Genomic DNA, 11,769 nt, shown 5'->3' with positions numbered 1-11,769 from the left:
CACAGCGATGGATATAAGACCCTTACCAACTGGTGCCAAATCACCGCTCCTCTCTCCCATCCCCTCCCTTTCCTCCTCAAAACCTGTGAGGTAGAAAATAGGCAGATATGAGGAGGTGGGGATGGAGAGAGATAAGCTGAGGTGGAGATAGAGACAGGCGAAAGAGGTTAGGGTCATAGCACATGCTCCTCTTGGCCTTCTCTCGCCAATGTTGTTTTATTAGCCCTGTCAGATTGTAATTTGCCCAACGGTAAACATACAGAACGGGCTTAATTAAGAATTTTTGAACGGGGATACGGTCAAGTCCGGAAACATTAGAGAGATGCAACCGGGTGTCGTAAAGATTGATTGAGACGGAGGATGGAAGGACATGGTTAGAAACAGAGGGTGGAGGGAGGAGGGGCGGGAGTGGTGTGTTTGTTACAATGGAGGGGTATTCTTGTGTTGCTCAGGGCAGTAGGGTGAGATAAGTTTGGAAAGATATGGACAAACGATTTTTAATGCATTAACAACCCGGCTGTGCGGGGCAATAACAAGGACAAGATCAGCGCTAAAATGTTTGACATCCTGCTTCGAGATCAATGCGTCCCGGACAGGGCACACAGACGCAGGCCGCATACACACCTCAACTACCGGCACAGATACACACACACACACACACACACACACACACACACACACACACACACACACACACACACACACACGTGCACACATCAGCCATAACAGGGCACAGAGCATGTGGGTGGTTGCATGAGTTAACAGCATTAAAACCTCAGGGCGGTTTGTAGAAAATAAAAGACAATACCTATATCCATAACAATATCCGCAGGTAAAAGCATCTTTAAATCAAAACAGGGAGAGGGAGCATCTGGAGTTGATTGTTGAGAGCTGTGTCGACTACGTAAAAGGCCAGCAAACTAAAAGAGTAATGAGCCTATCCATATCTCCCTGTGGACCTTAAGTTTGCATTCAATACATTATTTACAGCTGAATTTTTACTGAGGTATGGGTTCCTCTCAGGGGTGTTTACAGACTAGTGCTCTAACTGCTTTCCATTGCCTGCAGTTGAGTTGAGCAACCTTTAGAAGTAAAGCTTCCAGTTTGTTTCCCCCTCTTTATGAGCTTGTATGTGTGTTTAACATGAAGCTGAGAGTCATTTAAACAGTGCTGTCAGATGTTCTCATGAGTGGAAGTAGCATTTGGAAAATAGGAAGATATTTTGCCTTTTGTTTTTAGTTTGCCAGATATCTTAAAAGTACCCTCTGTTTGTGCACATGACTAAATCTGACATACCCAACATAACAGGGCTGCTTCCTGTATTGTGAACCCTACAGTATGAGTCTGGTCTCTTATGAAACGTTTACAATCTATGAGCTTAAGACTTATTCTTAGTCAGTGTTCTCAAATTTTTTGCACCGTGTACCACCTCAGATAATAATATGCTTTCTGAGTACCACCATTATGACCAATGTTAGAATACAGTAGTGTAGGCTAACCCTGTTCAGCTACGGACAGTTCACGCAGGAGGCAGGTTTGTTTCTATAAGAAGATTATTTATTGTTGACTGTTGTTGAATCCTGAACGGAACCGGTGGAAAAGGGGTACTGCTGGTCCACATTTCTCTCCCAGTAGTTCCCATTTGGAGCAATGATTGCAGAGTTTTTGAAACATTTATTTTACCTTTGCTTACTGTCTTACCAACACATTTTAGCTTGTAACTAGTCATGGATGTACACACACACTATTTGCATCAACATGACTGTAGCAGGCTGATATTGAAACAAAATATTACAAGAAAAGCAAAACTTATTTTAAATTACATTACATATTTTTATAGTATTCTATGTTTTTAATTTATTAAAAAAAATTTTTTAGAGGTTCATCCACTAGAGGCAGCTTGTGTACCACCGGTGGTAAATGTACCATAGTTTGAGAACCAGTGGTCTAAGTGAGTCAAACAAATGGGTAAAAACATTAGCTTTTTTTTCTAGTTCTTTTTCTGTTCTGTTTATTTTGCACTCCTGTTGTCACAGTGTTGCTGTTTTAGTTTTGTTTTTTAGGATCGCCATTAGCTATAGCACTGCAGCAGCTGTTCTTCCTGGGGTCCACTAAAAGCTTTACATTGTGTCAATGCGCCAGACCAATTTATATCAAAGACTCACAGAGACAGAAAGAGCTCCTGACAACACAATAATCAAAATACAGTATGGTATACAGCGACTTCAGCGATAGTATCCATCAGTGTTGGGTAAGACTCCTTTCAATACCTTTCTTTACAGTTTACTGTTTACCATGCATTTGTAATTAAACCTTATTTCTTGATTTACTACTACTGTAACAATACCAATATATCTGATTACTTTAGGATTACCTTGGTTCATCACTAACATTACTGTATTTCAATTATTTAAATTCTTAATCTGACTCCAGTATAATCCTTTAATTATTCTACTCTAATCTGGGTTATCAAAAATCAAAAAATTACTTAATTTCTTTCATTAAAACCACAATAACCATAGTCTGAGTGTAATAACATAAATATGTACATTGATGTACATTCATTCATCAGTCAAATTTGAAAATCATGGAAGAAAACTTCTAACAACTTACTCATTGCAAGCCAGAATACGGTCCGTTTCACTTCAGTATCCCCAGATCATAAATGCAGACTGACCCTGCACAGACACAAGAAACCTCAACAAAATTCAACTAAGATATTAAAAAGGTTTAAACAGACTTTGTGTTTTCAAGTGATCTACATTCATGTCACTGTTGAGTGAGGAATCAACATCATGCTGTCCGAAAAAAGGTGACAAACTCCCTTCCCAGCCTGTATTCAGGTTGCTGCTTAACACACAAAGTATGTGGAAATTTATATTTTGTGGGAAAAAATGTGATATGATTCAGATATGTTACATTACAACACTTTATTAGGGTTTACAATACATACTGATTGCACATTCTTTGAGTCTAAAGAGGGGGATAAAGTGCTGCTGGTGGCCCGTTGTGGGTTGTAGGGCCCTGTCACTGCCCGGCTTACTCTCCAGCTTGAATATTTATTGATGTTAAAATTTATTATATCTCATTTGTGCCTATTTCAGATGGTGATTTGGCTGCTCTTGCATGAGAGGTTTATGTCTGAGGTTTACGTGGGGACTAGGATTTGGATATGGGATTGCTTTTTAAAACTGTTGTAAAAGAGGTGGCCAGAGAAATCAAATATTGGCCAGAATTCAGAAGACCTGCGTTGTAAAATTCAGAATATGTGATCTGCATGAATGTAGCTTGAGCTAATACGGATGAGGTTAAATGTGATGTCAGTTGCAGGGTTCTGGTGTAAATTATTCGTCTGTGTGTTGCTTTTAAAGCACTGTCTTCGAGATCTGAAGGATTTTTTTATAATAAGCCCCCCTCCTCCTCTTCTTCCAGCCAGAGTACACACAAGCTACTGTAGCCCGAGAAGTCCCTGCTCCCTTTGTCTTTGTAGTTCAGCAGCTCTCGTCCAAAATACTGTAACTTCTGGGAAACGGGGAGGTCTCAGTTCTCTGCTCAGAGAGCACAACAAGCAGAGACTTGTTCTCTGTCTCTGTATGACGCTCTCTCTCACCCTCTGTCTTTGTGTCTCTCGCTTTTCAAATAGACTATTTGTCATCTCTGAAATAGAGCATTTTAAAAATTCAACCTGGAGCCAACCCCCACCCTAACTCCCCTCTATTCTCACTCTCAATTCCCCAGACTCTGGCCAGCTACGATCAATAGCCTATTGATCAACTCTCTCCATTCCCATTACACACCAGTGCCAAAAGAGCCAACCATTTTCCCTGAAAAGCTGATCTGGAACATATTTGCAATGGTAAGGTTTCTCTAATTTCAGCGGGTTATTATTAAACGTGTACAGCGTGTGGAGTGCTCTGGTGCTCTGTGAAGTTGAGCGTTGAAAGTGGCTGAGAAAGGACCTCAGTAAATGCAGTTACCTTTTAATTGAAAGGTATTGCACTGAAGCAGAGTGTGGTTCTCCACTTAAGTCAAATAGGAAAGGTGAGAGCATTACCACATACGTAGAAAGTAATTCTTTTTACAGTTGTTTCTACTTCATCTCTCTCCCCCGCCTTCTGTCTTTCTCCTCTCTCTCTCTCTCTCTCTCTCTCATTCTCTCTCCATAGACAATGCTACGGGCAAAATCAATACTGGAAAGAAAAAAAAAGAAGGCATATTTTTAGCCTGTTATTATATGAGCTGTATGAGGAAAACAGTGTTTGTGGGAAAGACAGAAAATGCCAAGGTGCTGATAAGAGAAAGATTGGGTGGGAGAGATACAAAAGAAGTGAAAGAGTGAGAATGATGGTGGTGGGCTGTGTAAGGGAGAGTCTAATGGAGATGGATCAAACGAAGGTGGAGATAAGATGGGGTAACTGTGAGAAAATGGCTGATGTCTTGACCAGGGAAATAGGTCTGTGGAGCCGGCAGGAAGATGGCTGCAAAAAGAGATGTGTAGATTCTGAAATCAAGGGGAGATTTATGTTATCTAAACTCTCATCTGGATGTCTTGTTCCCACACATTTCATTTACACTGATGTGGAGTTTTCATATCTGCAAATGAGTACTAAATCACACAACATGGCAATGCTATTAACACCATCTTATGCCGCTTTGCTCAACCTCTGTGCGTGTCTGTGCTCTCTGTGGATTGCTGTATACTCTGACTACACCACAGCCCTCACTTTCACTCCTGCTGCCAATGGCTTTCTGATGGACTCCCTCTCCCTAACCTCTTTTCAGGCTCACCTCTGCGCCGCTGTCAGTCAACCTCCAACCCTCCTCCTATTGGCTAGAGATGCTCTGTTGATCAAATGGCGGGGCCGTCCAATTGGCCGGAGAGCTCAGGGGGGAAGGAAGGAATTGATTTATCTGTGGTATTAGGGGATCAATTAATCCCCATTGTGAGTGCCAGCACAGATAGTCCGATGTGTCTTATTTGGTATGGCTTGTTTCTGCTCAGCCAAGATAAGAGTCTCTCCCATCACTTCCCTCTATGAGCAACAAATCAAATCAAATCGAAAGGGATGACGGCACGCAGAGGGTTCCTCCCCAGGCTGTGGCTGGCTGATCACAATAAGGAAAGGCCATCAATATGAAAAGTAGTCTGTGCAGAATAAATGTCGCTCATTTGAGGGCTGAGATGTCTGCCCTGTTGCCATGACAATCCTGGGTAAGGATATAAACATAACTTGAGTTGTTTCATGATCCCATTTACAAATGATCAATGAAATTCAATTCAAATAACACAGAAATACAGTGTGCATACAGTTAGTGCTGCAACGATGAAAGGAGAGACCGAATTCTTTCTTCTTTACGCCTTTATGTGCGTCCCATATGAAAGAACACTGATCCTAAACTAAAATTGTGTCGTTAGGCAGGGATTTTAACAATTTCAACATACATATGAGCATGTGATTATTGTTTTGAGATAGGCTTGGAAAAAGATTAACCTATCCCTGAGTTCAGAGATCGGCAGAAATACAAGATAATGTTGTAATTTTTCAAGTAAAAATACCCTAAAATGGCCCAAACCCATTTAGATGATTTTCATTGTCTTATATGCCTGTATTTTGAACATCACTGGGCTTTGGGCTATTGGTCACACCAAACAAGACATTTGAAGTCATCACCTTGAGCTTGTGATCTTCACTAGTCTCTGACATTCTACAGACCAAACCTCTAAATCGATGAATCGCCAAAGTATTTTAAAGATTCATCAATAGTAGATGTTAGTTGCATCCCAACGTACATAATCTTAATTGTGCATGAAGAAACAGCACCAAACGCTGAGAGACCAGAAGGAACACAAGTAACATACTGTACTGCACATTTCTGAGTGGGAAGCAATCATAGCTAGGGGAGGAAGGGAGAAGGGTCAATGGACCGATACTTGCCGATACTCACTCTTGAGATGACAGTGAAAAGAAAAGGTAAGAGAGACTAGGATAGAAGTGGGTGCTAATTCCTACTTTTCAGTTTAAATAAAGATTGGAGCTGGATAAAAGCCATTAAGGGAGAAATCAGACAGGGCATGCTATGTAGGACAAGAGCTGACTGCAGGGAGGTGAGTGGTTGGATCGATACTCAGTCGATGCGCTCAACACCCAGCTCTGCACACACACACACACACACACACACACACACACACACACACACACACACACACACACACACACACACACAGAGGGGCATGTGGTTTTGCCGGGCATCTGCATGTTTGTGTGTGTGTGTGTGTGTGTGTGTGCAGCAGTGACTAATGGAGAAAGAGAGGGAGCCCGGAGAGAAAGAGTGCATGCAATATACAATTAACTCTCTTTTGAGTGAGGGAATATTAAACACGGGCTGCTTGTGCAGACTGTAATTTGTAGTGATAAAAGTATTAAAGTAAAGCACTTGGACAAAGATGGAAGGGTGGACAGCTGCAGAGATGGATTTATTTTCGGAGGCACGATACAGTTAACAAAGATAGATGTTTCAAAAGAGCGTCTTCAGCCCGAACTAGAGCCTCAATACGACTGCAGTCACTCTGTATTCTGTCCTCCCCTCCTCTCCTCTCTCTTTCTCCTCTTCTTCTTCTTCTCCCTCTTTATTTTACGTTCTCCCTCCCTCCCTCCCTCCCTTCCGTCTCTCCCCCTGCCTCCCTTCCTCTCTCCCTCTCTCTCTGTAGAATTGATCGACTATGTCTCCTCAATCCATCTCTCCCTCTGTCGCTTAGCAACGGGTGCTCTATCGGGTGTGGAGGGTGGGAGTTTCACTAGGGGAGGGGTGGATGGGTGGGTGGGAGGAAGAGGGGGTAGGATGGGGGGGTATGTATGGGTGTGTGGGTGGTGGGGGGGTTAAGCAAAAGCCAATTGTACTTGATTTCACATTTATTCTGACTGATACATGTTTCCCTTTCATACCCTGTGTGTGAGGTTTTACTACTTGGCTGATGAATATAAAAAAAGATTTACAAGATAACAAAACGATACTGGCGGAGAAGTTTTTCACCGTTTATTTCATCTAAAAAAAAAACAACGTGCTGCAGTTGGAGCACACTGGAAAATGTTTGATATGGGAGCCAGGATGAGTAGTAGTAGGTCACTGGTTCTGTTTTGTGTATCTGAATGTTACAAATCCGACAGCCCATCACTTCCCCTGAAGCTGTGTCACTGTTTCATACAGTGAGCCGTCTCTGTGAAAATACAAAAGCACACTGGTGTGAGGCTGCACTTTAAATTTATCTATGCCTCCTTTTTTTCTGTCTCCACAACACAGAAAAAAAACCAAGAGAGAGAAAGAAAAAAACTTCTAGGGTATGTTGGCTCATAAATGCAATATTCATACTGAGGCTTTTTTTTTTTTTAAACAATTCACATCTGCTGTCAACACTGTCACTTTGAAAAGACACAGAATTATAATAAAATCCTTTTTGTTTTACACCAAATTAAAACAAGTACGTTATTTTGGACCAAAATAATACAATAAAATGTGGGGGAATATAAAAATACACCCCCGTGGCACTGAGAATTATTGTTGTGCACGAATACATGAATATCAGAGGAAACAAAAAGCTGTTTAAACTGGTCTATGTACAATCCCTGAATTAACATGCATAGGGGAATAAGAATAAGTGCTGTGCAAGAAGCATTGTTCTGTTTTTAAAACCTTATCCTTTTGATCTACACTTAATGTCTGATCCCCTTTGAGGAAGATGTGTAGGCTATTCTTTAAGCCTAATAAATCCAGCGTTAGCAGTGCTTAAGAAGGGAAAAAGCTGTGTGGTTTAAAAGCAGGAGGGCAGGGGGAGAAGAACAATGAATAATGCTCTTAACTAGCTTGTGAGATAATACATACACATTACGATCTATAATCATTTTAATCTACAATCTATAAAGCAGAATAAATGTATAGATATCAGGGCCTCGGCTCAAAGCTGGAATCATATACATCCACATTACAATCTATGATCACTTTAAGTAGAAACGTCTGTGTGTGTGTGTGTGTGTGTGTGTGTGTGTGTGTGTGTGTGTGTGTGTGTGTGTTCAAAATGTACAATATATAATTATACATTGGCACCACATGTACTGTGAGTTATTTTGATGTGTGATGAAATGCATGCACAAATCCTGCAGACACACACACACACACACACACAGACACACACTCCAGCCTATAGCAGGGGGATAACAGTTATACTGCGCTGATGTCGTCAGTCAGACACAGGCGGTCAGTTGATGGATTGTACACACGAGATAAAACGTTAAAAATGAGTCCAAAGCTGTTTCGGTTCATTTGCATCTGTTCAGCTCTTCGGCTTGAGTCCATTGACTTTCCGATCAATTTAAAAAGTGAGGTTTTTGTCAAATATGTACATGATCTATCTATCTATCTATCTATCTATCTATCTATCTATCTATCTATCTATCTATCTATCTATCTATCTATCATTGACATACATACAATTTGTAGGGATTCTGAAACAATGATCTACATACAGCATAAGTGAATTTATACTACTGTTTATAACAACTAGGAAATTAGCACACAGAAATAAAGCTAAATATAATTCCTACAAGTATGGCTTGAATGGGGAATCACACACGCACACACACACACACACACACACACACACACACACACACAGTAATATAATTTAAAGTCCTCTAAAAAAAATTCTCTGTTGACATATGGACAGGGTTTATATTTTTGGGTGACTTTTTTCACATTTAAAAAAAAAAAAGTGTTTAAATACTCCATAATAAGAATAAATAAAATAATTTCTTTTAACTTGGGTTTTTAGATTTAGACTACAAAACCTCCCGTTTCACAGGCCTGATTCTCAGGTCTTATTTATCCTGTTTATGTTTTTTTGCTGTCAGCACAATAAAAGTCTCATTAACGCTTTGAGGCCTCGCCAGCTGAAGTTGGAGGTGTCCGAAAGAAACTGAAAAGGCGAGTTAATCCGTATAACATTTAGTAATCCAGCCCAATCGGATCGATAGTCTATTGAATGTGTTTGTGATTAGTACCTCTATTGATTGCAGTGACATCATGTGAACACACCTGACTGATGGTTATTTCGCTAACAGCTTGTCAGAATCTAAATAAATCTGTAGGGCTTCAATGAACCTTTATGGCAAATATATATATTTATATATTTCATTTTTATTGTTTTAAATTGAGTTTCTTTTCGATAAACTTGACGACGCATTATTCTGAACGTATTTGTGAGAACCAGAATTGCTTTATGAACCACAAGGAAATTATACTTATACAATAAACTATCAAAATAAAAGCTGTGACACCGAGAACTTATTTTTTCCTTTTTCAATCCTGTGTTTTTCTTCTAATAAGAAACTGACTTTTCTTATTATGCCTCCCCTAAAACAACTATCCTTTAGAATATATATCCAAATGTATTATATAACAATTATTTATGCTAGAAATATATCAAGAAACTGTGTTGATTATTGATGACAGTCTTCTGGAGGGAGCGCCAGGCTTGTTTGGCACCTGTTGTCCTAAATATATTTGGAGGCCTGTTGTTTTAAAAAAGCGTCTATTTCTACATAAGTTTACTTTTTTTTTTTAGTGAAACCAAGAGCAGAGAAGAGATGTGCGCCCAATTCTTTCTGCCAATCGATCAGACTGCGGATAGATCGATATGGCACCAGGGCTATTGATCACTACAGTCCTCTATTGCTAGGCGCTTTCAAATGCAAATGTACCTAAATAATAATCTGTGGCAACACACTAATTCCTTAATAAACTGCAGGAAAACGCTTTACAAACACAGCGATTCAATGGGCAAGTACTTCAACATTTAAGGCCTTTAAAATGTGGCCGCAGAGCTCTGACTGTGAAACAGGCAGCTTTAACAGTAGGCTGCCGTTTAAAGATTTAACAGGACAAACAGGTAACACTCAAAATGCACAGTGACATTGATTTGGCCTGTAGCCTACAGGAAGTTTGTAAAATAAAAATATATAATCTGCAGCCAAGGCGATAAGGTAAAGGTGAAGTGACATTAAAATAAAAAAATTACCTCCCCAAATACAGCACACACACTCCCTGCTTACAGAAATAATTTAAGTTTTAGTTTAGACAGATAGTTGCAATTTATATGATAATTATGAACATATTTTCACACTTTATTGGGAATCTAAGATGTTAAGAATAGTCATTAAAATCACACAAACACACACACACACACACACACACACACACACACACACACAGACAGACAGACATAGTTAGGCACACACACACACACACACACACACACACACACACACACACACACACACACACACACACACACACGAGTTACTTAAAAGTAGAGCCATAGGCAAACAGGGCAGATGTTGTGAGTTATTCCCCCAACAAGGCCATATCAGAGTGTGTGTGTGTGTGTGTGTGTGTGTGTGTGTGTGTGTGTGTGTGTATTGGGATGAGAGCAGCAGAGCCCCGTCCCGCTGACTTGCTCAGAGGCCTGATCAATGCGACATTACTAAACACTGCTACTTAACTTTTGCCAATAGCCAGATTCAAGTAAATATACTTTAGAATACATTAAGCGTGATGCATCAGCCACGGAGTCATTCAAGAAGTCATGAAAAGATTAGTCTGTCTCTATCGAGTGATTCCTGGGAAAATAGACAAGCTTATACGGGAGACTTGGCCCAATAGAAATACCTCTCATTAACACACTGTGTTTTATATAAATACAGGGAAATAAAAAGGAAGTTTTGAGGGAAGTTTAAATTTAATTGTGGGCGCCTACTGCGTGGAAAAAAAACACTCAGGTGTAAAATAAAATAAAAAATACATTAATACTAAAAAAAATACTTAAAAAATCTAGGCATTAATTCTTATAATATAATAATAATAATTGACAGTACAGTTAGAATTTGCAATAGGGAAATATAAATTGAATGTAATGTGTTTTTTACGCTGAGAGTCTGCAGCACTCAGCCAAATGAAAAGCACAGCTTAAACTTCCCAGCTGAGTGCTATGTGGTCATTTCCTGTAATGAAACTGCCTGTTGAGACAGGTCAAACACATAACAGGACTTAAACCATTTTAGCAGAATGCATTTTTGGCCCTATCGATCCTTCAGAAATGCATTGAGCGAAGCTCCGGGTTCAGCATTGATTAGTTGATCAGCAAACGACAGCAGTGCTTAAAGATAAAAACAAAATGCTTTGGGCCTCATAAAAGACTTTAATGTAGAGCCACAGTGACTTTAAAACTAATTGAACTGAATTACCAAAGTCCTGTGTGAAATAAAATAGTACAACTTTTTTGGAATAAATTAACAAATTATTAAAAACACACACAAAAGAAGGCTGCACAATCCCTGAAGTCTCTCTCTCTCTCTCTCTCTCTCTCTCTCTCTCTCTCTCTCTCTCTCTCTCTCTCTCTCTCTTTCTGTGTGTGTGTGTTATTAAAGTCGATGCCAACGTGGTGCTGAGGCCACACCGCCTCGCCCGCTGTTATTAATATGAAATAAATCACCGGGTCTCTGCGGCATCGCCCCAGTCACACCGCAGTTATCGACACAGTTAATATTTCATATTGTATTTGCCATAGGATATGCTTATTTAAGTATTCGAAAACAGTACATTAAAATACAAATTAAAACTGAGCTCTAGGCTGATACATAGATTTTTTTTGTGTGTGTGGAGGGGAAAATAGCTGTGTTTACTTTGCATTCAAATTTTATTTTGGCTCGCTGAATGAAC

Source organism: Dicentrarchus labrax, unplaced genomic scaffold (assembly GCF_905237075.1).
Source record: "Dicentrarchus labrax unplaced genomic scaffold, dlabrax2021, whole genome shotgun sequence".
In the NCBI taxonomy this organism is placed as follows: domain Eukaryota; kingdom Metazoa; phylum Chordata; class Actinopteri; family Moronidae; genus Dicentrarchus; species Dicentrarchus labrax.
The sequence above is the reverse complement of the archived record's forward strand: the minus strand, read 5'-3'. Positions refer to the sequence as shown.